Genomic DNA, 24,500 nt, shown 5'->3' on the forward strand with positions numbered 1-24,500 from the left:
AAGAATCTTGTGCACAGACACATCTGGCTTGAACACTGTAATGCTTTCCTCACATTAGATCGCTGAATAAACTGTTAATCAAACAGACAAAAACAAAGATACAAATACTGGCACACAATTTTTTTTAACCTTGTTCTATTGTTAATGAAATTGGAGTATTTTAAATAAGCAACAACATGCCTGGCTTACCACAACACCCCACAGGTCTCATTAACAAAGCGTGAATACACACGGATTTGATCGTAGAGTATGCGTGAGAAAAATTCCATGTGAACGTTCATATTTATAAAAACTGTCTTTGACATGGAAAAGGGCTTAGCGTCACGTCAGGGTCTGAGCAGACGTACGCACTTTTGCTTTTCCAAATGCTGCAGTTTTTGGAAATATAAGCCATTTTTGCCGCTCGTAAAGGATTTGGAAGTTGCTTTTTCAATGACATCAATTAGATATCGTTAAAAGGCAGAGAACTATTCATCTGCACACAATTTCAATATAATTTGCGATTTATATATTTCACATCTAAAACAGAGGAATGCACATGTTTTCTTTTCTTACGTTCCTTCTAAAAATCACACATATATACAGAAATGATTGTAAAATCAAATTTAGGACTGTTTATATGCAACATTTTATAAATGAGGCCCCAGTTGTCCAGTCAATGTGGTTTCACCAGACATGCTGCTGTGTCTTTAATAGATAAAATATATAAAAGTCTATTACAGTCCCCTATGTCATATGTCTATGGGCCATTCTATAGAATTTGTGCAAACTGCTGTCCCACATAAAAAACACATTTAAAAAGCATTCAAGTATTAAAATCTTAGTTATTCCGACTTCCTGTGTGAGAACGCTGGTGCGCTTGTGCTGCCGCTTCACGTTGGTTATGTTTGTTTGGTTTGTTTATTGGCTAATACGTTTTTGGATATGTTTCTGCTGGGATTCGACAGCTCTGGATTACTTGGATTATTTTCTGGACTACTCCATTTCTTGCGACATCTGATTTGATCTGATGTGGGGTTGAACGAGCTCAGATTTTTTGAAGTCAACTATTATGTGATAAAAGTTGCGTTGATGTCGACTAGTCGATGACGTCATTAATAAATAAAATAAGAGCGAGGGAATGAATGTTTTGCAATAGGATTTGATGGGTGTGGGCAGTAAAACACTTGTGTTTGTGTGGCTGTGGGAGAATGGCAGAACTCCCGCAAAATAGCCTCTAAAAATATAGTATCCAAATACAAATGAACTGTTGTTCATCTATTGCACAAGAGCAACAACAACTAAACTAAAATAAAACTATTTTAAAGTGTGAGGTCGGTGGTAGTGGCGCTATGCAGTTAAAGGGCAGCAGGTGGATCTCTACAGCAGCCTAACGTTACTTCAGATCTGAAGCGTGTGTACAGACCAAACTTCCCTGACATTTACAACAAGTCAACTGAAAGGGTCATTTGCACTAATAGATGAAACAACAGAAAAATATGTTGAGTTTGTTTGTGACGGCCTATGACTTTAGAACAATGTCAATATATTTATTAGCCTAATGCAGCAGACGCTTTATCATAGCGGACTTAAACGCAGCACCAATATGAGAAACATTTTTATTTATTCTGTTTCTTTCATGTTTTATAAAATGGGGAACGATTACAAAAATATCCTATAATATTAAAAGATCTGCATGTAGAAGCACAGCGCACTGAAATCTATGTAACGTTAGGCTTTACCTGTGAGCTTTTGCGGCTTCAGATCAAATCGTGAATGTTGCGGATGAAAAGAGGACACATTGTTAATGATGCGTGCGGTAGCAGGACAAGATAACATATATTATTGCCAGTGTGGCAGAATCCCGCTGAAGCAGGTGGGAATGACATGCCACGCGCAGCTCTATTGGAACAGCCTCTTCTTAAAGGTACAGTGTCAAAATCACATGAACCGCGACTTGTCAACTAGTTCTTTCAACCCCAGTGAGTCTCCACTCTCTTTATCATTTTGTGGTGTCTACCTCGGTATGGTTGAGTAGCCTTCCCTTCCGTGGATTGTGTGGTCTGTGGATTCGATATGGTTCTGGCTAACATAGTTAAACCGATTGTTGTGTGGTATGTTGTTGTGTGGGTCCCATTGGTTTTTGGTCATGTCGACACGTAATCATTTGCAGGTTTTGTTCTTTGGTCTTTTTGTGCTGTTTTTGGCTGACGTTAATAAAGAGACTTCTCCTGAGATGATTTCTTCTGCTCAACTTAGAACTTTAAAAGGATCTCTCCCCTTGGCTCCGGACACTAATAAATGGTGTGAACAAATAGGAATTCTACGCCGACCCCGCTAAACACACCGTTTACGGAAGAAACTTCAGACTTATCACTGCTTGTCTTCAAATAGTATTCCGGTGCTTCTAGTAAAACACAACAGGAAATGGTGTAATCAACTTTAGAAATATGAGACCATTACGCTTCGATCTCATCTTTGGACACTGCAAAATAGCATCTACAGATATGCGATGTGCGCTACTGGAAACTTGTTCTTTTACTGGTAAAGCATTGGTGCTAAATGACATTATCATTGACGCAAATCTGGACATGCTACTTTTGACGGAAACCTGGAAGGTGCCCAATGACGTTTTCAACTTAAACCTCTTAACTCCACCTGGGTACATCTATTTCTCTAAACCTCATCTCCATCGTAGAGGTGGAGGGTTGGCGGTAGTATGTCATGAGGGTTTCACAATATCTAAGATTGAGTTCCATGACGTATATTTTGAATATCTTGTATTGAAAATGACTGGCATAACATCTAGAAGCATTTTGTCTGCCTAGCTAGCTGTACATTTACATTTAGTCATTTAGCAGACACTTTTATCCAAAGCGACTTACAGAGAGTTCAGGGAGCAATAAGCGATATGACAAACAGGAGCAATAATACAATAGGTGCTAATACAAATTTACTAGTTTCAACAAAAGTTAGACCACTACCCGTTGAGAGAAAGAGAGAGGGTTAGTGTTTTTTTATTTATTTGTTTGTCAATTATTCATAGAAGAGATGGGTTTTAAGTAGTTTTTTGAATGTTGTGAGAGATGTGGTTGACCAGACTGAGTTAGGAAGAATGTTCCACCAGGAAGGAGTTGTGAAGGAGATTGAGCGGGAAAGCGATTTACTGCCCTTATGAGAAGGCAATACAAGACACCGCTGGTTTGCTGAACGCAGGGTTCTTGATGGGGTGTAGGAGTGTAGGAGGGTGTAAAAGTATGCCGGTGCAGATCAAGTGATAGTCCTGTAGGCAAGCATTAGTTACTTGAATCTGATACGGGCTTCAACCGGTAGCCAGTGGAGAGAGATTAAAAGGGATATCACATGAGCCCTTTTGGGCTGTTGGAAGACGAGGCGTGCTGCTGCGTTCTGAACCAGCTGGAGTGGTTTCATAGCCTTTGCAGGAAGACCAGCAAGGAGAGTATTGCAGTAGTCCAACCTTGAGATTACAGGGCCTGGACAAGGAGTTGTGCTGCATGCTCAGTGAGATAGGGTCTAACCTTTCTAATGTTGAATAAGGCATATTGGCATTACCGCGTTGTCTTTGCAATGTGATCATTGAAGGACAGCTGTTCATCAAATATGACTCCGAGGTTCCTGGCTGTTTTGGAAGGAGGGATTGTGGTATTGTCAAGTTGTATGGTGAGATCGTGTTGCACCATGGGGTTTGCCGGAAACACAAGTAGTTCTGTTTTGGCAGGGTTCAGATGGAGGTGATGCTCTTTCATCCAAGCTGAGATGTCTTCTAGGCAGGCTGTATTGCGAGCTGCTACAGTGGTATCGTCTGGGTGAAACGAGATGTAGATCTGGGTGTCATCAGCATAACAGTGAGGCAAGAAGCCGTGTGCCCGCATGATGGGTCCCAGGGATGTCGTGTAGATGGAAAAAAGCAGCGGTCCAAGCACCGATCCCTGAGGGAACCCAGTGATCATTTGGTGAGCAGTGGACAGCGAGCCCCTCCATGACACCCTGACACGGAAAGGTAGATTTGAACCAGCAGAGAGGAGTGCCTGAGATTCCTAGAGATGACAGGGTTGCTAGCAGTATCTGGTGATTGATGGTGTCAAACGTTGCAGATAGGTCTAGCAGAATCAGGACCGAGCTGTAGCTGTAGTTAACTTGCTGTGTATGCTTGAACTAGACTAGTAGCTGTTTGTTAAAAAAGAACTATTAAACTTCCTGCACTGCTTTTAAGGTAACTGTTGTTTAAGTAGCTGTTGTTAGCAGCTAGCCATCTAGCTCGAGTTACTTTTCACCTATCACTTTTAGTGACTTTGAAGCCTTGAGCTGTTAATTGAGAAACTGGGCTCAGCGGTGAAGCAATCACTGACCCATTAAGCAATCAGTGAGCCTGCATTATATTAGCACTGATTTCTGATGCGAAAGCCCTCGTTTGAAGACCGACGAGGTAAAGACCTGCGACTCTACCTGCGCGACTCCACCAAGCGTTTTCGTTCCCTTTGCTACTGTCTATTGTTTTGTTCTGTTTTGCTACTAACATGTTTCCAGTACATTCAGACTGTCCACCGTAGATGCACTCACAAACGTACACTCAGCACGATCTGCAGTCAGAGCCTTCCACAGTCTGCTTATCTGGCTGTAGAGCTCTGGACCTGCCAGTCATCTGTCAACAAGGCAGACTTCATCCCGGCCTTCGCCAGTCAGTCTAATCTCAATGGCACTGACTGAAACATGGATCTGTAAAGAGAACACTGCTAACCCATCGGCCCTCTCCAACAACTTCACCCACACTCCTCGTCTTTCTGGGAGAGGAGGGGGAGCAGGTTTGCTTGTTTCCAACACCTGGAAATTCACTCCTATGTCTTTTCCTTGCAGCAACTCCTCATTTGAATACCATGCAATCACCATCACTTATCCATCAGAAATACATTGTGTTGTCATCTATCACCCTCCAGGTCAACTGAGATACTACTTAGAAGAGCTTGACACGCTGCTGTCCTCTATCCCTGAAGACGGCACTCGACAGGTAATGCTAGGCGACTTCAACATCCACCTAGACAAACCACAAGCAGCCGACTTCCTAGCTCCCCTCTCCTCGTTTGACCGTCACAGGGCCAACACCCCTCCCACCCACAAAAGAAGACAACAGCTAGATCTCGTTCTGACTCGTAACTGCACCGCTAATAATATTCTAGTTACTCCCCTGCATGTCTCTGGCCATTTCTTTATAAAGTTCACTGTAACACTGCCTGTTGTCTCACTCCCCCCTGTGAGGGTTCTTCCATAAAATTTTCAGGAGAAATTCATATAAACTTCAACATTTGCTTTTTTATTGACGGTCACTGATGCATTAGTCATGCAGGTGCATAACAAACAGGAAAAAAAACAAAAAGAAAAGAAAAACGATTAGAAACGAACCATCTGCACTCTGAGTTCTGGGTCTCAGATGTTTCTCCAGGGATCCCTTCCCAGAACTAAAACAGCCATAGAAAATTCTTCTGGACTAAACCATTTTATAATTACAGGGGGTCTTAGAACTAAAACTTAGAACAACTTGAACAGAGTAGCCATATTTATTAAATAAGTGTGGCCTTTGCCATCACACCCCCAACCCTGTTTCTTTCCATCGTAATCTTTGTTCCTTCTCTCCCACTTGCCATGGTGTCTTCCTCCCTAACCACCACAACCCTTTACTCATCTCTCAATGCTGAGGAAGCTACTGATAAGCTCTGTTCAACCTTAACATCCTGTCTTGACAGTGTCTGCCCTCTTCCCTCTAGGCCTGCACATGCTACACCCTCTATCCCCTGGCTTTCTGAGACTCTGCGCGACCATCGGACCAAGCTAAGGGCTGCCGAGAGGAAGTGGCGCAAGTCTAGAGACCCTGCTGATCTCTCCAAGTATCAACATCTTAAATCCTTCTCTACTGATATATATGCAGCCAAAATCAAGTACTTTCAAAACAAATTCCAAACTACATCTAATCCGTGTCAACTTTTCTCTTCTTTCTCCTCTCTTCTCTGTCCCCCTCCACCTCCCGCCAATACCTCACTGACTGCTGATGACTTTGCCAACTTCTTCACTGATAAAGTAGAGACCATCAGCAGGCAATTCTCTACTCAATGCATCCCTGATCTCTCTCTTACCCCTCGAACTTGCAGGTATGTGCTCTACGACATAAGGAAAATCAGGTCGTTCCTGTCGGAGCATGCCTTTCTGCTGCTTGTCCAAACTCTGGTCATATCAAGACTGGACTACTGCAATTCTCTACTGGCCGGCCTTCCAACCAATGCAGTCAAGCCCTTGCAAATGATCCAGAATGCAGCTGCATGTCTAGTTTTCAATCAGCCTAAAAGAACCCCCTCCTGATTTCACTTCACTCATTGCCAGTTGCTGCCAGCAAGTAGTTAGAATGTGGATTTCATTAAAATCTCATGTATGCAATTCATGTATTAAAATTATTTACAAAACAGGTGGCTTCATAGTATAACTGTTGGATTTTGTGAGGCCCCTGGGCAGTGGGGGCCCCTAGAATTGTCACCACCTTTCACCCCACTAGCTACGGCCCTGACCTCACGTGACATGCATAGAGCCCTTTGATTTCCGCAATGCGGAAAACGCAGACGGAATCGAGGAATCCAGGCATAAAAACAGAACTTGCTGTACAACACAGAATGGCACAGAATCTGGCAAATGTATTATTTCCTAACAAACAATTAGCACTGAACAGCTAACATTTTTTGGATTTACGGATTGGCTAACGAAATATTCAGATACTGTTTAAATATATATTCTGCTTGTTTTGCGTGACTGTGTGTGAAAGAGTGGCGCGGTTGCGTGTACTGAATGCATTGTGCTTGTGGAGCTTTCAGCGCCTTCGTTTCACTGCACGAGGACACGAACACATAAACAAACACCATTTGCGGCAATCCGTCAAAATAAAAGTCCAAAACTTAAATAAATGTTCTTTGCGGCGTTCTGTCAAAATAAAAGTCCGGTTGACTAGTACAAGTTATAATACACTCACATTTTACCACACAATCCCCCTTGAATTTTTTATAATTCGACCACAGAGTATATTGTTTACTTCAGTAAAGTGAAGTAAATGTGATAGTAAAATTGTGCTACTTATCATAAAAAATAGAACTTAAATTTAAGTAGACCTAAAAACAAAAGAAAAAAAGAAAATGTACCAGTAAGATGCTGGTTTATTAACATAATTGTACATTATACAGGCATCGGTTATAGGTATCGGTGAGTACCAGAAAAAAATATCGGTGCTCGTACTCGGTCTTTAAAAAAATGGTATCGGTGCATCCCTAAAACTAACGGTACTGTTTAGCGTGTTGACAAAATGTTTAAATGCTCTCCTACTTGTAATTCGCTTTGGATAAAAGCATCTGCCAAATGAATGAATGTAAATGTAAATGTAATGGCTGTAATCTTAATTTATCGACCTCCAAAATTTCATTCAGACATTTCTCTGAAATTAGTGAGTTACTTCTGTCTGTGCTAGTTATTCATCTGTAATTTTTCTTGGTGACTTTAATATACATGAACACACTGTACAATGCAACAAATTGATGTCTGTTCTGGATTGTTTCAGTCTTACTCAAAATTTAACTTATTTTTGTTTAAAAAAAAAGATGATTTTTAAAGTTAAGATTTTTTATATTTTATTTTTAAATTATTAAACTTTTCGTAAAAAAAAATGTGTCCCGGATTTTCATGTCACTACCAAAACAGTGTATGTTTTAGTCTATTGGCTAAGACTGATTTTAGCCACAGCCCTACATTTTTTATCAAGAATTATTGCTGTGTCCCTCTCTCCAAATAGCTACATGGTGAGTTCATCATTTTGAAGTAAATGTGTTCAAAATCTGAAAATCTATGTGTAACTTCAAGGAATGTCATTACCAAACTTTTTTTATGCAATTAAGCAAACTTTTTCATGTGTGTACATCTGTTAAGAACTGTGCTTGCTAACCATGTGCTGATTAGCATCTTTCAGCTAGGCTCAAAGGTATTCAAAAATTGTCACTAACAAAACAGTCACAACTGAAACGTATCTTTTCTCTAGCTCAGTGGATAGAGCATGGCACTATCACCCAGGGATTGCACATACTTAGAAAACAAATGTATAGTATAATGCAATGTAAGTCACTTTCGATAAAAGCATCTGCCAAATGCATAAATGTAAATGTAATGTAATGTATCACTGGGTATCATTGTTTTGGAAGTGACAAAAATTGTTTCGGTAGTGACAAAAAGCAACACTTAATCCTTTATTTGTGGAAATAAAAAAAACTCTGTACAGTAATGCAAATCATTAATATTTTAGTATGTTTTAGTAGTGATATAGTATATGAGCTATAGGTTCCCTTTCAGTCGGTCTCTCGACGTTGTGTTGAGAGACAGACTGGGGTTTGATCTTGAGAACCTATCATCTCCAAGAGGAATTTAAAACGCCAATAAACTTGACGAATGGCACTCACACGCCAGTCTCCGCCCCGTGCATACGGTATAAAAGAAGATGGCGGCACCCATTCATTCATCTTTTGATCTTCAGAATCTGCATGACAGAATGTCAAGCGAATTCTCTCTCCGAGACATCTACTTACTGCTGGACGTTGCGTCAGCCGGCGACAACAAGCAGGTAAGTCAACAGAACCGTCAACCTCCCCGGCGTTCCGCCCTGTGCGTGGGGTAACCACTCTGCCAGCCACTGAACCACCCCCCACGGGACGGTGAAGCAGATCGTCCCAATAGTTCCTCTGTCGCGGTACTTGGGCGCTTGGCTAGAGCGCACCAGCCCGTCCTGGTGGCTAGAAAGGACAATCCATCTCGGCTGTGTGATCCAGTTCACCAGATGCCCACCCAGGTTTCGGGGCATTCTCCACACCTCAGTCCGAGGGAGAACGCTTCCGTACTTCGAGCCGAGGTTGCCGCTCTTCTGGTGAAGGGTGCGATAGAGCCCGTCCCTCTAGCCGAGATGTCTTCCGGGCTTTACAGCCCGTACTTCATCGTTCCCAAAAAAGGTGGGAGGCTGCGCTCAATTTTGGACCTGTGCTCCCTGAACAAGCACCTCCACAGGATGCCAGTACGCAGAAGCGCATCCTGGCATCGGTTCGTCATCAGGATTGATTCGTGGCAATCGACTTGAAGGATGTGTACTTCCACGTCTCCACCCTCCCTTGACATCGACCGTTCCTATGGTTCACGTTCAAGGGGCGGGCATACCAGTACAGAGTCCTGCCCTTCGGTCTGGCTCGTGGAGGCTGCCTGCATGTCCTGCAACTCGACTATGTCCCTATGACAGCGCGTCTCACCAACGAGCGCGCTAAGTCTGTGCTGAATTGTCTGAAACATTTCAGACACACAGCAGTCCCCCTGAAACTTTTTCAGAGGCTCCTGGGGCATATGGCGTCCTCGGCAGGGGTTATCCCACTCGGGTTGATGCACATGCAACCCTCACCCCGTGGTCAGACCTGACCTTCCTCCGAGTGAGGGTTCCGCTCGGGCAGGTCTCGAGGTGCATCGTAGTCACGACAGATGCCTCCCTGCACGTGTGGGGTGCCGTGTGTAATGGGCACGCAGTGTCGGGGCGCTGGACGGGTCCCCATCAGCCTAGAGTTGCTGGCTGTCCTTTTGGCACTGAAGAGGTTTCAACCCTTCATCCAGGACAAACATGTGCTGGTCCGGTTGGACAGCACGACTGCCGTGGCGTACATCAATCATCAAGGCAGCATACGCTCTTGGCAGATGTCATAACTCACCCGTCGCCTCCTCCTCTGGAGTCAGCAGGTGATAAAGTCCGTGCGAGCCACCTTCATCCCGGGCAACCTGAACCAGACAGCTGATGCGCTTTCTCGTCAGGAGATGCAGTGGTGACTCTTTCCTTGTGCATTCCGGCTCATATGGGAGCGGTTCGACCAGGCGCAGGTGGACCTGTTTGCCTCCCCGGACTCCACCCATTGCCTGCTTTGGAACTTTCTGTCCGACCCCCAGGTCCTGTGCAAGGTCAGGGAAGAGGGACATCAAGTGCTGTTAGTTGCGCCTTATTGGCCCAACCAGACTTGGTTCTCAGACCTGGTGGCTCTGATGACAATCCCCCCTGGCCAATTCCCCTGATGAAGGACCTTCTGTCGCAGGGGAAGGGCACTGTGTGGCACCCCAAGCCAGACCTCTGGAATCTCCATGTCTGGCGCCTGGATGGGATGAGGATCTGAGCGGCTTGCTGCCGGCGGTCGTTGAGACCGTCTTGCAGGTTAGGGCCCCCTCGTCCAAGGTCTCTTCTCATCCTGGTGTTCTTCCCGAGGCAAAGACCCACGGAGATGCCCGATCGGGTCAGTGTTGTCCTTTCTGCAAGAGAGACTCAAGAGCGACTTCTCCCCATCCACCCTGAAAGTGTATGTAGCCACGATTGCTGCTCATCACGATCTCGTGGAAGGTAATTCTCTGGGGCAACACGACCTGGTCACCAGGTTCCTCAGAGGCGCGAGGAGGATGAATCCACCTCGACCGCACTCTGTACCCTCTAGGGACCATAATGTGGTCTTACAGGGCCTTCGTATGGCCCCTTCCGAGCCCTTGAGCGATGCCAGTCTTCCTCATTTGACGATGAAGACTGCACTGTTAATGGCGCTCGCCTCCATCAAGAGGGTAGTGGACCTCCAGGCGTTCTCCGTGTCCCACAAGTTCCTAGAGTTCGGGCCAGGCGACTCTCACGTTATCCTGAGACCCCAGCTAGGCTATGTGCCCAAGGTTCCCACCACTCCCTTTCGGGACCAGGTGGTTAGCCTGCAGGCTCTCCCCCCTGGGGAGGAAGACCCAACCTCCACCGTGTTGAGTCCAGTACACGCCCTGCGCCTCTACTTGGACAGCACGCAGAGCCTTATGAGCTCTGTGCAGCTTTTTGTCTGTTTTGGGGGACAGCACAAGGGGAGGGCTGTCTCCAAACAGAGATTGGCGCACTGGATCGTGGATGCCATTACTTTGGCATACCAGTCCCAAGATCGCCCATGCCCGCTTGCAGTGAGAGCCCACTCCACTCGGGGTATGGCCTACTCGTGGGCACTGGCCCAGGGCGCCTCTCTGACAGACATTTGTAGTGCTGTGTGTTGGGCTACGCCCAGTACCTTTGCGAAATTTTACAATTTCCATGTGGAACCAGTGTCGGCCCATGTCTTACACGCTACCAGCAGGTGAGACCAGCGACTGGGAGGGCGTACACCTGCGAAAGCGCCTTCTCGCCTCTTCAGTGAGTCAGTGCGCTATTAGCCTCCCTACTTCACCCGCAGGTTGACGGAAGAGATGTGTTTTCACACGATTCTTAAAGTTGGCTACAGAATCTGCTGATCTTGTAGCAGCGGGCAGGTCATTCCACAAATGTGGAACAAATCCAGAGAAGGTACGTGAGAGAGATTTTTTTTACCCTTTTGGGATGGCACCACAAGTCGTTGTTCGTTTGCAGAGCGTAGGGATCTGGCAGGTACATAAGTCTGCATTAGCGAGTGAAGATAAGGGGGTGCCAAATCAGTGGTGATCTTGTAGGCCAGGAGCAGAGGCTTGAATTTGATTCGAGTGACTATAGGGAGCCAATGTAACTTAATGAAGAGAGGAGTGACCAGGAGCAAGTCCAGTCAGTGTCGCTCCACTTGAGCTTGTGATGCGATTCAGCACTGTGTCGTGTTGTATAGGACCCCAGTCTGTCTCTCAACACAACGTCTCATTCCCTCCATCAGGGAACAAAGGTTAAAGTCATAACAGAGACGTTTTCTATTAGACATTTACTGTCAGATGTGTGTCTGCTATATGTGCTGGCTGTTTTGTCAAAAATGAAGTACATTAAATTATCAACTAAGATGTTATGATATTGTTTGGTTCAATACATGTAGAAACTAATGAATCCTTAACTTGGAAATCTATGTAAAAATATATGTAAATATAATCCTTATTAAATTATATATTATTGTGTTTTTGTAGTGACAACATTTTGGGAGAGGAAGAATATTTCAAAACTTTCTGAAATTACAATCTGAAAATTAACTGCACAATTACTAGAAATGTGTACCTTTGATATTATAAAATTTGAAACCCCCAAAAATCTGAAAAAAAAATTCAAGATGTTACCAACTCTGATTTTGCACCAATTCTGTAGAATGGCCCACAACATGTATTTACAAATTCACACACACACCACGTGCAGGCACAAACACAAGGATTCATCAGTTTTTTAAGTAGTAGCTACTCTACTAGATTAAAGAGATTTATGTAATATTGACATCTAGCGGTTGAACTTGTTACGAGCCCCGATAACGTCCAGGGGTAAAACGAGGTTGTAACAAAATTGTTAGACTGACGGTCACTTCAATCGCCTGATCCAGAAAGCACCAAACACCAGATTGTGCAAAATAATATATTTTTATTTTGCAAACAAAAGAGAATAACAAAAAGGAAGTATTTATTCAGGAGAGGGAAAGGCCAACAAAACAAACAAACTTTCTAACTGCCCAGGTAACATAAATAACCTGTATCAAAAGAAAAAGAAATAAACAACAGAAACTAAGCTCTCTCCTTAACTAACAAAAAACATTAACTAAGGTAGTGTTCAAAGAAAATGGCACCCTCCCCCTACCACTTCCTAAAATTATAACAAATAAAGTATTATACATAAGATGCATGTATAAACAAAAGAAAAACATCAAAATCATTAAAAGTCAATGACACTTGAAGATTTGCACACTCCTTGAAACTGGCAATCAAGCCATGCATTCACCAAGTTGAAAGAGATAAACCACACATGGTCACAACAAACTCCACCAGAGACAACGATTCTGGATCAGGACAAAGAGTGAAACGCATTTTCCGTCAGCCCCTCAGCATTGCTTCTTCTCCACTTATATATTCTTTAGATTACACAGCATTTGCACTGCAGATCTACAATGAGCATCAGCTGGTGCTCAATCAACAGTCCCCAACTGAAAAAGAGAGAACAAGAAAAAGAACAGCAACACAATATCCACTAGGGGAAGAACTTCAGAAAATAAATACATTTACATAAACTATATGTCCACAGGACGTAACACCCCCACCACTAAGAATGTAATTAAGAGGCAAGTAATCACATAACCCAGATAAACTAAGATACTTTCACAATACTCTCTATATTCTTGAAAGGGCATCTGCCATAACATTCTCCACCCCTTTCTTATGCCGAATATCCAAGTGGTATTCTTGTAGAATGAGAGACCATCGCAGTAGTCGCTGATTAGCACCTGACATACGGGAAAGGAACACCAGTGGGTTATGGTCAGTGTACACTACAACAGGAGAAATACTATTTCCCAAATACACATCGAAATGTTTAAGAGCTAATAACAGTGCCAATGCCTCTTTTTCAATTACACTGTAGTTCTTTTGAGCTCCAATGAACTTCCTAGAAAAATAGGAGATAGGATGTTCAACACATGCATGATCTTCTTGTAACAATACTGCTCCTGCTCCGTTATCACTTGCATCCACCTGTACCTTAAAAGATTTTGTGAAATCAGGAGCGGAGAGAACAGGTGCTTGACACAGGATATCTTTTGCGGCTTCAAAGGCAAGTTGACAGTTATCAGACCACACAAACTCTCGCTTTGTGCTAAGGAGATCGGTGAGTGGACAAACTAAGCTCTCTAAAAATATTGGAGATGGTTTTTCCCCTGCCCCCTTCTCCTAAGACTCCACGCTCGGTTGCCAGTCAACTACAGAGGAGATTCCAGAAAGCAGTTTAGGGGGACATACCCAGGTAAATTTCAAATTAAGTTAGATGATAACCTATACTTTCAGATCCAAAAACAGAGGTAACTTTCTGGGTAGGTAAGTAACCATAGCAACTCACTCTCTGTGTGCTTTTGAAGAGTGTGCATGGAAGTACTAGAAATCATTGGATGCATAAATAGTATGAACACCTTACAATTTCAGTAAGTATTGTGACAACATGTTGATTTTAGAGTTATTATATTACATTATAAAGCATTACATGGGCTGACCCTAGAGTATATTTGTAATTTGGCCACAGTGTCCACAGCATCTCGGTCTCTCCACTCTGCTGGTTTTCTTACTCTGTACCAGCCTCGATGTAAACTCAAAACTATGGGTGGTAGGTCATTGTCTTGTAGTGCTCCCAAGCTGTGCAATTCTCTGCCTCTTTCCATTAGGAATGCTCCATCTTTTGATTGTTTTAAGAAATTACTCTCTAACATATACATTTATTGAAGCTTTTAAACAATAATCTTTACAGTTGTTATTGTCATTGTGATTGCTTTCATGGAGTAGTGTTTGATTCTTTTATTGTTCTTTTATACTGTTGAGGTGCCTTGAATGTAAGAAAGTGTAAAAAACTCCTTGGTCAGAGTGCTGTGCCGCTTAAGAAAGGAAAGTGTTGCAGTCACTTGCGACATAGAAAATATGTTTCACCAGTTCCTAGTCCCATCCACTGAATGCAATTACTATTTCAATTACTATTACTGAAGTTTCTGTGATGGGAAGGTGGAGATTTGGAGAAAGAACCTCAAGAATACCGCATGGCAGTCCACATCTTTGGTGCTACATCATCACCTGGATGTGCTAATTTCGGTATGAAGTACCTTGCACAGCAGCACAAAGTTAAACACCCATCAGCCCCAGCGTTCGTTGAGAAGAACTTTTACGTAGATGATGGATTAAGCAGTGTTCCATCGATCATTGATGCTAAAGAACTGATTGGTGAAGATCAAGTGCTGTGTAAACTCGGAGGTTTACAGCATTATAAATTTAACTCAAATGAGGAAGATGTTCTCACTTGTGTAGAACCTTCAGAAAGTGCAACCACATCTACGCCTCTTGACTTCAATCTCGAAGCAGCGCAAGCAGGACGTGTACTCTGCATTCTATGGTTAACACAAAATGATACATTCAGCTTGCAGCATTGACCTCAAAGGTCAGCCATCTACTCGCTGTGTCATTATGTCTTTGTTAGCCTCCCTGTATGACCCATTAGGGTTTGTCGTGCCATTTATCATTCAAGGAAAATGCATCCTGCAAGAACTGTGTCGTAGAGGCATCGGATGGGACGATGAACTTCCTGATGACCTGTGCCCACAATGGATGGATTGGAAAATTGTTATTTTTAAACTTCAAGAAGTTACAATTCCAAGATGTCAGTGACATTGTCAGAACGGAGCTGCACCACTTCTCTGATGCGAGTAATGTAAGATATGGTGCCTATTCCTATGGAATTCCAAAAGTGACAATATAAAAAATAAATAAATACAAAAAAAATCCATGAAGAAATGTAAAAAAGCAAAAATAAATGAGTATTTATACTTTTATTTCCTTATTTATGGGTAATTATATATTTTTTCATGCTTATTTATTTTTTCATTTATTTATTTATATATTTATTTATTTCCACTTTTGTTTATTTCCACATTTATTCATGTATATATGTATTTATTTATACATTTATTTATTTTTACATTTATTTATTTCTACATTTATTTATTTATGTATTTCTTTGTCTGTATGCTAATGAGTGGGGGCGTGTTCTACCTCAGACATTAGCAATCGATCTCAGAGCGGTGGTGCTGAAGCTTTGAGGCCACAGGGACACCTTGTGGTGTGACCGAACGAAACGAGGTTGACGAAGTTGCATAGAGAAGGCAATCGAGTCATTTAATATCACCCTAACTGTATGTAGATAGGGTTACCACACATAGCCTACTTACTCTTTATTAGGGACATTTCCGTTAAACATTATTCGGTCGAGATTTCTAAAATGTCTTTGCACACATGAACAGAAACTGCACAACAACAGGTCTGCTATGAGACACTTGGAAGAATACACTTGGACATGGAAGCGCGTGAAATTATCCACTAGTGATCACATTTATTGTAAATGCGCTGGATGGAGCTGATAAGAACTTGAGTTGTTTGTCGATGAGACTCGCACAAACCAGCTCAGAACGCCAAAGAGAAACCAGCGCATTTCACTGAAGTCTACGCAAGCATTATGATCAATGCGTTTGAAACGCGTCTGCAAATACAGTTTACATTCGCATTTCCTAACTTTGCAATGCATAACACGTGGCATTTGGAATGCTTAAATTATAACACATATTTCCATAGGCGTAATTTGCAGGTGGACGGGTGGGTCATGTCCCCACCACTTTTTGCCAAAGTCAATTTTGTCCCCACCACTTATTGGAAGAAATAGAAAATACGGAGTGTCTATTTACCGTTGCTTTGTAAGCAGAGGCAATTTCTAACAACTCCGCCCATCAGTTTCAGATTGAAATAGACAAAGTGATAGACAAAGTGTAAGAAAGGCACACGAACATCAACTTCTCCGGTGGCGTAGAGCGTAAAGCGTGTATAACCTACTTCATGTCGTCGTGGGTTCGGGACTGCTGTCCGCTGAACTTTTTCCCTGTCACATATCAGATTGTAAAGGTATTTATTTGTAATAAACGATGAAAATATTTGAAAATGGCTGTTCAAGTCATACATGTACCATTTTGCGCTTAATTGCACTTTGATGCTGTATATTCGTCCTTATTGTTCTCGACATGCCGTTGCTATCGTCTATTGCAAGATTAATTACATTTTGATACTTTGATACTTGAAACTCATATAAATGGAAAAAGTCACAACTTTGTAGTTTCATGAGTTCAAAACAAAATTTAGAAAGTTTGTTGTATATTTGTAGCCTATCTGGCAAAGCCCGTATAATAAGTGAAAATAAGATTTTTTTTAAAGATATTATTTTTCCATCGGTTTCCCCTGTATAACTTACTTGAATTTTGTCCTTATTAGCAGGGGGTTCCCAAACGTCTCAATCCTTGACCCAGCAACAGGTAATCTGTGTCAAACACACATTTTTAACATGGGGAAAACACATTCGTTTCAGTAGTTTTTATTTTATCACAAATGAATACGTTTAATTACGTACGGCAACAGCCATCCTTACATATAATAAAGCACAACATGCTTTAAATGATCTATTAATGAAAACATGATATAGTTTAAAAACAAATGGAAGCAGATCTGATATGTGGAAATTTAGAATAGTGAGTTTAGCGGATTCGTACGGTGGCGTATTGCTGCCACGTATTTTTCCACTCAATTATGTTGTTAAAACGAGATATGTCATTTAAACGAAATAATATGTCGTTTTAATGAGATATGGTGTTAAAACGACATATTATCTCATTTTAACGACATATTATTTCGTTTTAACGACATATTTGAGTGGAAAAAATAAAATGTAAGTGGCAGCAATACACCACCGTAGTAAAGGGATAATATGACGTCTCATAATAATTACACATTAATCTATTACGTGAAAGTGACATGTTTTCTAGCTGGACATAGGTAAAATGTCATGTTTTCGAACCACGGCCCGCTGTACGGTACGCTAAAAAAATCTGTAAAAATAGGGCACAATATACTGTATTAATATGAAGGAATTTTCTGTATTCATTTTTACAGTTGTTTTACCTGTATTTTACATTTTGTACTGCATTAAATTGCATTTTAGCATTAACGGAAATGTCCATAAAATAAAGGAAAATGTACTGGTAATTTTCTGCAACTACTTTATCCGTTTTTTTACGGGATTTCTTTTTTACAGTGTAGCCAAAATCAATAGAGCGATTTCTCTTCTGAGTTGTGCTTACGGATACAGAATATTTAATAAATGTTTGACTGACAACAAATCCAGCCTGAATACATTTCAGATGTAGTAGTTTATATCCACGAAGCTTCCCATAACGGTCTAGTTCATCAACGAGGAATAATGCCACTTCCAATGGGTCCGCTCAGCTACCACAGTGATGACCGGACCATATTCGTTGCCACGACGTACCAAATAACGTTTATGGGACGTGACGAGTACATCCCGACAACCAAACAGTTAAAATCGTTTTTATAATTGTATTTAAACACATCGTCCCTCGCATGGAGGATTAAATAAATTTGTGATTTAATCTGTGCATTAAAGATTCAATTTTATGCATAATTTAAATAATTTTCTAGTTAAATATGTATTATACAAAATATGATGATTAATAAAACTTAACACAGCACTGTACATCAGCATCAGACACTTTATTCAGATAGGCTACTGAAGTAAATGACATAAATAACCAAAGACTTCAACTCAATGTAGAGGATTCAAAGCAGATATTTATTGACAAAGATTAATAAATATTATCTTTAAGCTTAATACATTCTTGTTTTACCACAAGTTTAGCAGGATGTCCGTTTTTTTAGATACAACTATCAAAAGCTTCTTCAGTCACACTCGCAAACATCAGGGTCCGTTCATTTAAACGCGCCAAATCGATCGAAAATGTGTTTACTCTCACATCGGTGAGGTATAAAGAAAAAAAGTTAAATAACCGTTAATGTTTTAATGATGCCAGAGTGTGGCTCTTTGCAGAACAGAGAACGCGCGTGCTGGACAAGCGCACGCATTAAATAAATAGGAACAGTTTTAATTGTTTTATCTTATTAAACTCCAGTTTAATAGCTCAGTTAATAGCACCAGTTCAGTTAATGAACCATCTCGTCAAAAAACTGAATTAATTTACCGAATTCATGCAATTCCGTTTGAATTGTCTATTAATGAAACCAGTGAGAAAAATATGTTGTTTAAAATGAATAATATCTCGTTAAAACGGGAAAAATAAGACGTTTACACAAGAAAATTATTTTGTTTAAACGACATATTATCTCGTTTTAACGACATAATTGAGTGGAAAAATACGTGGCAGCAATACGCCACCGTACGAATCCGCTAAACTCACTATTCTAAATTTCCACATATCAGATCTGCTTCCATTTGTTTTTAAACTATATCATGTTTTCATTAATAGATCATTTAAAGCATGTTGTGCTTTATTATATGTAAGGATGGCTGTTGCCGTACGTAATTAAACGTATTCATTTGTGATAAAATAAAAACTACTGAAACGAATGTGTTTTCCCCATGTTAAAAATGTGTGTTTGACACAGATTACCTGTTGCTGGGTCAAGGATTGAGACGTTTGGGAACCCCCTGCTAATAAGGACAAAATTCAAGTAAGTTATACAGGGGAAACCGATGGAAAAATAATATCTTTAAAAAAATCTTATTTTCACTTATTATACGGGTTTTGCCAGATAGGCTACAAATATACAACAAACTTTCTAAATTTTGTTTTGAACTCATGAAACTACAAAGTTGTGACTTTTTCCATTTATTTGAGTTTCAAGTATCAAAGTATCAAAATGTAATTAATCTTGCAATAGACGATAGCAACGGCATGTCGAGAACAATAAGGACGAATATACAGCATCAAAGTGCAATTAAGCGCAAAATGGTACATGTATGACTTGAACAGCCATTTTCAAATATTTTCATCGTTTATTACAAATAAATACCTTTACAATCTGATATGTGACAGGGAAAAAGTTCAGCGGACAGCAGTCCCGAACCCAAGAAGACATGAAATAGGTAACACACGCTTTACGCTCTACGCCACTGGAGAAGTTGATGTTCGTGTGCGTTTCTTACACTTTGTCTATTCCAATCTGAAACTGATGGGCGGAGATGTTAGAAATAGCCTCTGATTACAAAGCAACAAAATTGACTTTGGCAAAAAGTGGTGGGGACATGACCCACCCGTCCACCCGCAAATTACGCCTATGGAAATATGCGTTATAATTTAAGCATTCGAAATGCCACGTGTTATGCATTGCAAAGTTAGGAAACGCGAATGTAAACTGTATTTGCAGACGCGTTTCAAACGCATTGATCATAATGCTTGCGTAGACTTCAGTGAAATGCGCTGGTTTCTCTTTGGCGTTCTGAGCTGGTTTGTGCGAGTCTCATCGACAAACAACTCAAGTTCTTATCAGCTCCATCCAGCGCATTTACAATAAATGTGATCACTAGTGGATAATTTCACGCGCTTCCATGTACAAGTGTATTCTTCCAAGTGTCTCATAGCAGACCTGTTGTTGTGCAGTTTCTGTTCATGTGTGCAAAGACATTTTAGAAATCTCGACCGAATAATGTTTTACGGAAATGTCCCTAATAAAGAGTAAGTAGGCTATGTGTGGTAACCCTATCTACATACAGTTAGGGTGATATTAAATGACTCGATTGCCTTCTCTATGCAACTTCGTCAACCTCGTTTCGTTCGGTCACACCACAAGGTGTCCCTGTTGTTACCTTCTTGTTAATCTGCCTCTCCGATTGTGGATGACGTTAACTGTAACAGTTTTCTCTGGTTCATTTCTCGCAGTAATCTCACCAAGCGAAAGCTCCATCCATCACTATACCGTTTCACAATTACTTGAACTCCCGGGTGGTTTCACGAACTTGTGAAAAACAACAAAAACTTCTAAAAGCAGCTTGCTCCCCTTTTTGTTATGTCCGCCACTTTTCTCTCACACACATGAATTTTCCGCACCCGCACTACTTTTCCCATCATCCCGTGCGGTCAGGACTACAAAGCCCATACTTCTTAAAGGGACAATGCCCATATTCCCGCAACACTGTGGCCTCAAAGCTTCAGCACCGCCGCTCTGAGATCGATTGCTAATGTCTGAGGTGAAACACGCCCCCACTCATTAGCATACAGACAAAGAAATACATAAATAAATAAATGTATAAATAAATAAATGTATAAATAAATACATATATACATGAATAAATGTGGAAATAAATAAAAGTGGAAATAAATAAATGTATAAATAAATAAATGAATAAATAAATAAGCGTGAAAAAATATATAATTACCCATAAGTAAGGAAATAAAAGTATAAATACTCATTTATTTTTGCTTTTTTACATTTCTTCATGGATTTATTTTTGTATTTATTTATTTTTTATATTGTCACTTTTGGAATTCCATATATTCCTACCTCCATTTCAAAAATGAAGTTCATTACAGTCTGGTGATGGCTAAAGCCAGAGTCGCGCCTACAAAGGTTACAAGCATTCCCAGATTGGAGCTTTCGGCAGCTGTTAACCAGAATGAGTGTCATGCTGAAAACGGAGCTGGAGATGAAGATTGACCAAGAAATGCTTTGGACAGATTCACAGGTTGCTCTAGCATAAATTAACAATGACACACGCAGGTTCCATGTGTTTGTCGCAAATCGAGTGGAGCTTATGAGGGAATCACGAATCCTAGTAAGTGGCATTATGTAAACACAACAGAAAACCCTGCTGATTTTGCATCAAGAGGGCTTAATGCTTCCAAGATCTCTTCATCAATGTGGTATCTTGACCCAAAATTCTGTGGGAGCAGGAAGTATGTTCGACACCACACACCCCTGTCAACCTGCTTGTCAGAGAAGTTAAAGTAAATAAGTCCAAACATTTGCGACCACAGGTCAGCGACAGTACAGACATTCTCAGTCGCTTGAGTCTATTCTCTTCTTGGTCTATGCTTCTAAGAGTGGTTGCAAGAATTAAGATGATGGACTCCAAACATAAATACAACACAGATCATGTGACAGTTGTAGAACGTGAGAAGGTTGCTGATGTGGTGATCAAGCTTGTACAGCAAGAAGCTTTCTCCAAACAAATAAGGATGATTGAAAAGGAAACACTATTCAAAGTTCATGTGTATTGTACCACCCAATCCTTCATGTGGATGGGAGACTGAAGCACTCATCTCCCAACAAAGACCTTAAACATCCTGTAATTCTTCCGAAGAATAGCTACTGTATGTCATCAGACTAATTCTGTCACACTACCTAGCCAAGATACACCATCAAGGGTGATATCAAACTCAAATGGAGCTGAGAACAAATGGTTTCTGGATCATTGGCGGTAGCAAGTCAGTCGCCAAGCTCATTCACAAGGGTGTGCAGTGTAGAAAACTCAGACGACCAAGTGAAGAACAACGCATGGCCGGTATTCCCCAAAGAACGTCTTGAGATTTTTGCTCCTTTCACGTATTCTGATATGGACTGTTTTGGGCCATTTATCGTCAAAAGAGCTCGTAAGGATCTTAAAAGATATGGCCTATTATTCACTTGTCTCATCTCGTGCGGTCCATATTGAGATGATCGAGGGTCTCTCTACAGATGCATTCATCAATGCTTTAAAGTGCTTTATCAGCCTCAGGGGAGCTGTTCGCAAACTTCATTGTGACCACGGCACAAACTTTTGTGGGAGCCAAAAATGAGTTTCATGACTTATTGAAACAAGTCAACTCCAAAGCTCTGGAAATCTTTCTCTCAGAGAAACAGTGTGAGTTTGTCTTAAATGCTTCTTCTGAAAGCCATGCAGGAGGTGTCTGGAAGCGCCAGATACGAACTGTTCTGAATATCGGTGTGATGATGCCTCACTCAAAACGCTGTGGCCATCGTTAAGCCGTCCTCTGACTGTAGATGGCATTAATGACCCAAACTTCCTCGAACCTCTGACCCCGAACCATCTGATAATGGTGAAGTCTGACACTGCCTTTCCACCTCCAGGAAGGTTCATTAAAGAAGATATATATGCTACTAAAAGATGGCGCAGAGATCTATATCTTATCGAACAATTTTTGAGTCGTTGGAAGAAGGAATATATTCTTAACATTGCAGCACATCAGAAGTGGCATACTCCTCTGCATAATCTTAAAGTGAATTAAAGCTGCAAGCAGCGATGATCGGGCCCTCGCGCAAAAGTACAACCACAACCCTGTGCCATCACCACCCGTCGGCCTCAGGAACAGTGAACGGTGGGCAACGTGCATATAAGGAGTTACATTATAGATTTTTCCGTGCCATATTTCCTATTGCCAGCTGGTGGCGCTATTACTATAAGTGAACGCTGACGTGGATATGTGTTCAGGCCAGGACTCTTATAAAACATATGAAGTGTGAGGCCGGTCGGACATTGCGTGCCTGAGTTACTATAGCTTCCTGTTTCATGGCGAAACATCAAACTTTGTCACGCCTCCACGGACACGCCCCTCATAAAAAGTCTGGAACTTGCAATGTATCGTCACAAAGGTCTAGGAAGTTATGTTATAGAAAGACTTTAATTTATTTACATGTTCCAGATTTCCTGTTATTTATTTAAATGTGTCACATTCCCTTTTGCCAACTGGTGGCGCTATTGCTACGAGTGAACAGTGACATGGATATGCGTTCAGGCCAGGACTCTTCTCAAACATGTGAAGTTTGGGGCTGGTCAGACATTGTGTACCTGAGTTACTATAGCTTCCTGTTTCATGGTGAAACATCATACTTTGTCACGCCACCACGGACACGCCCCTCAGCAAAAAGTTAAGATCTTTCAATGTATAATCACAAAGGTCTGAAGATCATACTGGCGCAAATATGATGCTGACCTGTTTGAATCTCTATGAGGAGTTAATCACAGTTTAAAACATGTCACTTCCTGTTTCCAGCAGGTGGCACTATAACTGTATCTGAAAATTACCATGTAGATGTCTTCAGGCCAGGACTTTTATCAAATGTGTGAAGTCTGGGTGAAGTCTGGAGCCTGTTGGACATTGAATGAATGAGTTACAACAACTTCCTGTTCATGGCGAAACGCCAAACTTTGGCAGGCCGCCAGGGTCACGTTCCCCCACGAAAAGTCAAGATCTCCGCAATTTCGCTTCGCAAAGGCCTTAAGATGAGAATGACATGAAGATGATGTTGATCGGATTAAAACTCTAGGAGGAGTTCGTTAAAGTACGACGACTGGAAATTGAAACAAATTACAAAATTGCACAGGAAATCAAAAATAGCGGACTTCCTGTTTGGTTTAGAGATATGCTCCGAGAGACTTTTCTTAATGATTCGGGGTGTTCTATCAGCCCACCAAATTTGGTGCATATACGTAATGCGTAGTTGCCTGGGCAGTTCTAGGTGGCGCTAGCGAGCCATTTTGCCACGCCTAATTTAAAAACCCATATCAGACGTAAATTTTTGCAAGGTCTGATGCGTGTGCAAATTATTGTGAGTTTTTGAGCATGTTTAGGCCTTCAAATTAGCGATCAAAGAGGGAGAAGAAGAAGAAGAAGAAGAAGAATAAACAACACAGAAACAAAAGGGCTCTGCACTACGGTGCAAGCCGGTGGCTTGCTCCTCCGTGCTCGGGCCCTAATAAACAACACAGAAACAAAAGGGCTCTGCACTACGGTGCAAGCCGGTGGCTTGCTCCTCCGTGCTCGGGCCCTAATAAAAAACACAGAAACAAAAGGGCTCTGCACTACGGTGCAAGCCGGTGGCTTGCTCCTCCGTGCTCGGGCCCTAATAAAAAACACAGAAACAAAAGGGCTCTGCACTACGGTGCAAGCCGGTGGCTTGCTCCTCCGTGCTCGGGCCCTAATAAAAAACACAGAAACAAAAGGGCTCTGCACTACGGTGCAAGCCGGTGGCTTGCTCCTCCGTGCTCGGGCCCTAATAAACAACACAGAAACAAAAGGGCTCTGCACTACGGTGCAAGCCGGTGGCTTGCTCCTCCGTGCTCGGGCCCTAATAAAAAACACAGAAAC

At 41.6% G+C, this 24,500-nt stretch overlaps 1 protein-coding gene across 5 annotated transcripts in view; it reads left to right on the top strand.

The window, feature by feature from the left end:
- si:dkey-174m14.3 (uncharacterized protein LOC563117 homolog) overlaps window positions 1-24,500 on the top strand; it is a 175,769-nt gene that overhangs the window by 112,227 nt on the left and 39,042 nt on the right. Inside the window, exons 1-4 of one of the 5 annotated variants that reach the window (XM_057353135.1) lie at window positions 6-4,802; window positions 4,935-5,005; window positions 5,760-5,879; window positions 6,071-6,140. The exons of 3 other annotated variants lie outside the window; for them this stretch is intronic. The gene's annotated coding sequence lies outside the window, so the exon portion shown is untranslated. Of the gene's footprint in view, window positions 1-5; window positions 4,803-4,934; window positions 5,006-5,759; window positions 5,880-6,070; window positions 6,141-24,500 lie in introns of those variants that run through there. One more of the 5 variants, XM_057353134.1, reaches the window with a different exon arrangement.

Source organism: Triplophysa rosa, linkage group LG15 (genome assembly GCF_024868665.1).
Source record: "Triplophysa rosa linkage group LG15, Trosa_1v2, whole genome shotgun sequence".
NCBI lineage: Eukaryota > Metazoa > Chordata > Actinopteri > Cypriniformes > Nemacheilidae > Triplophysa > Triplophysa rosa.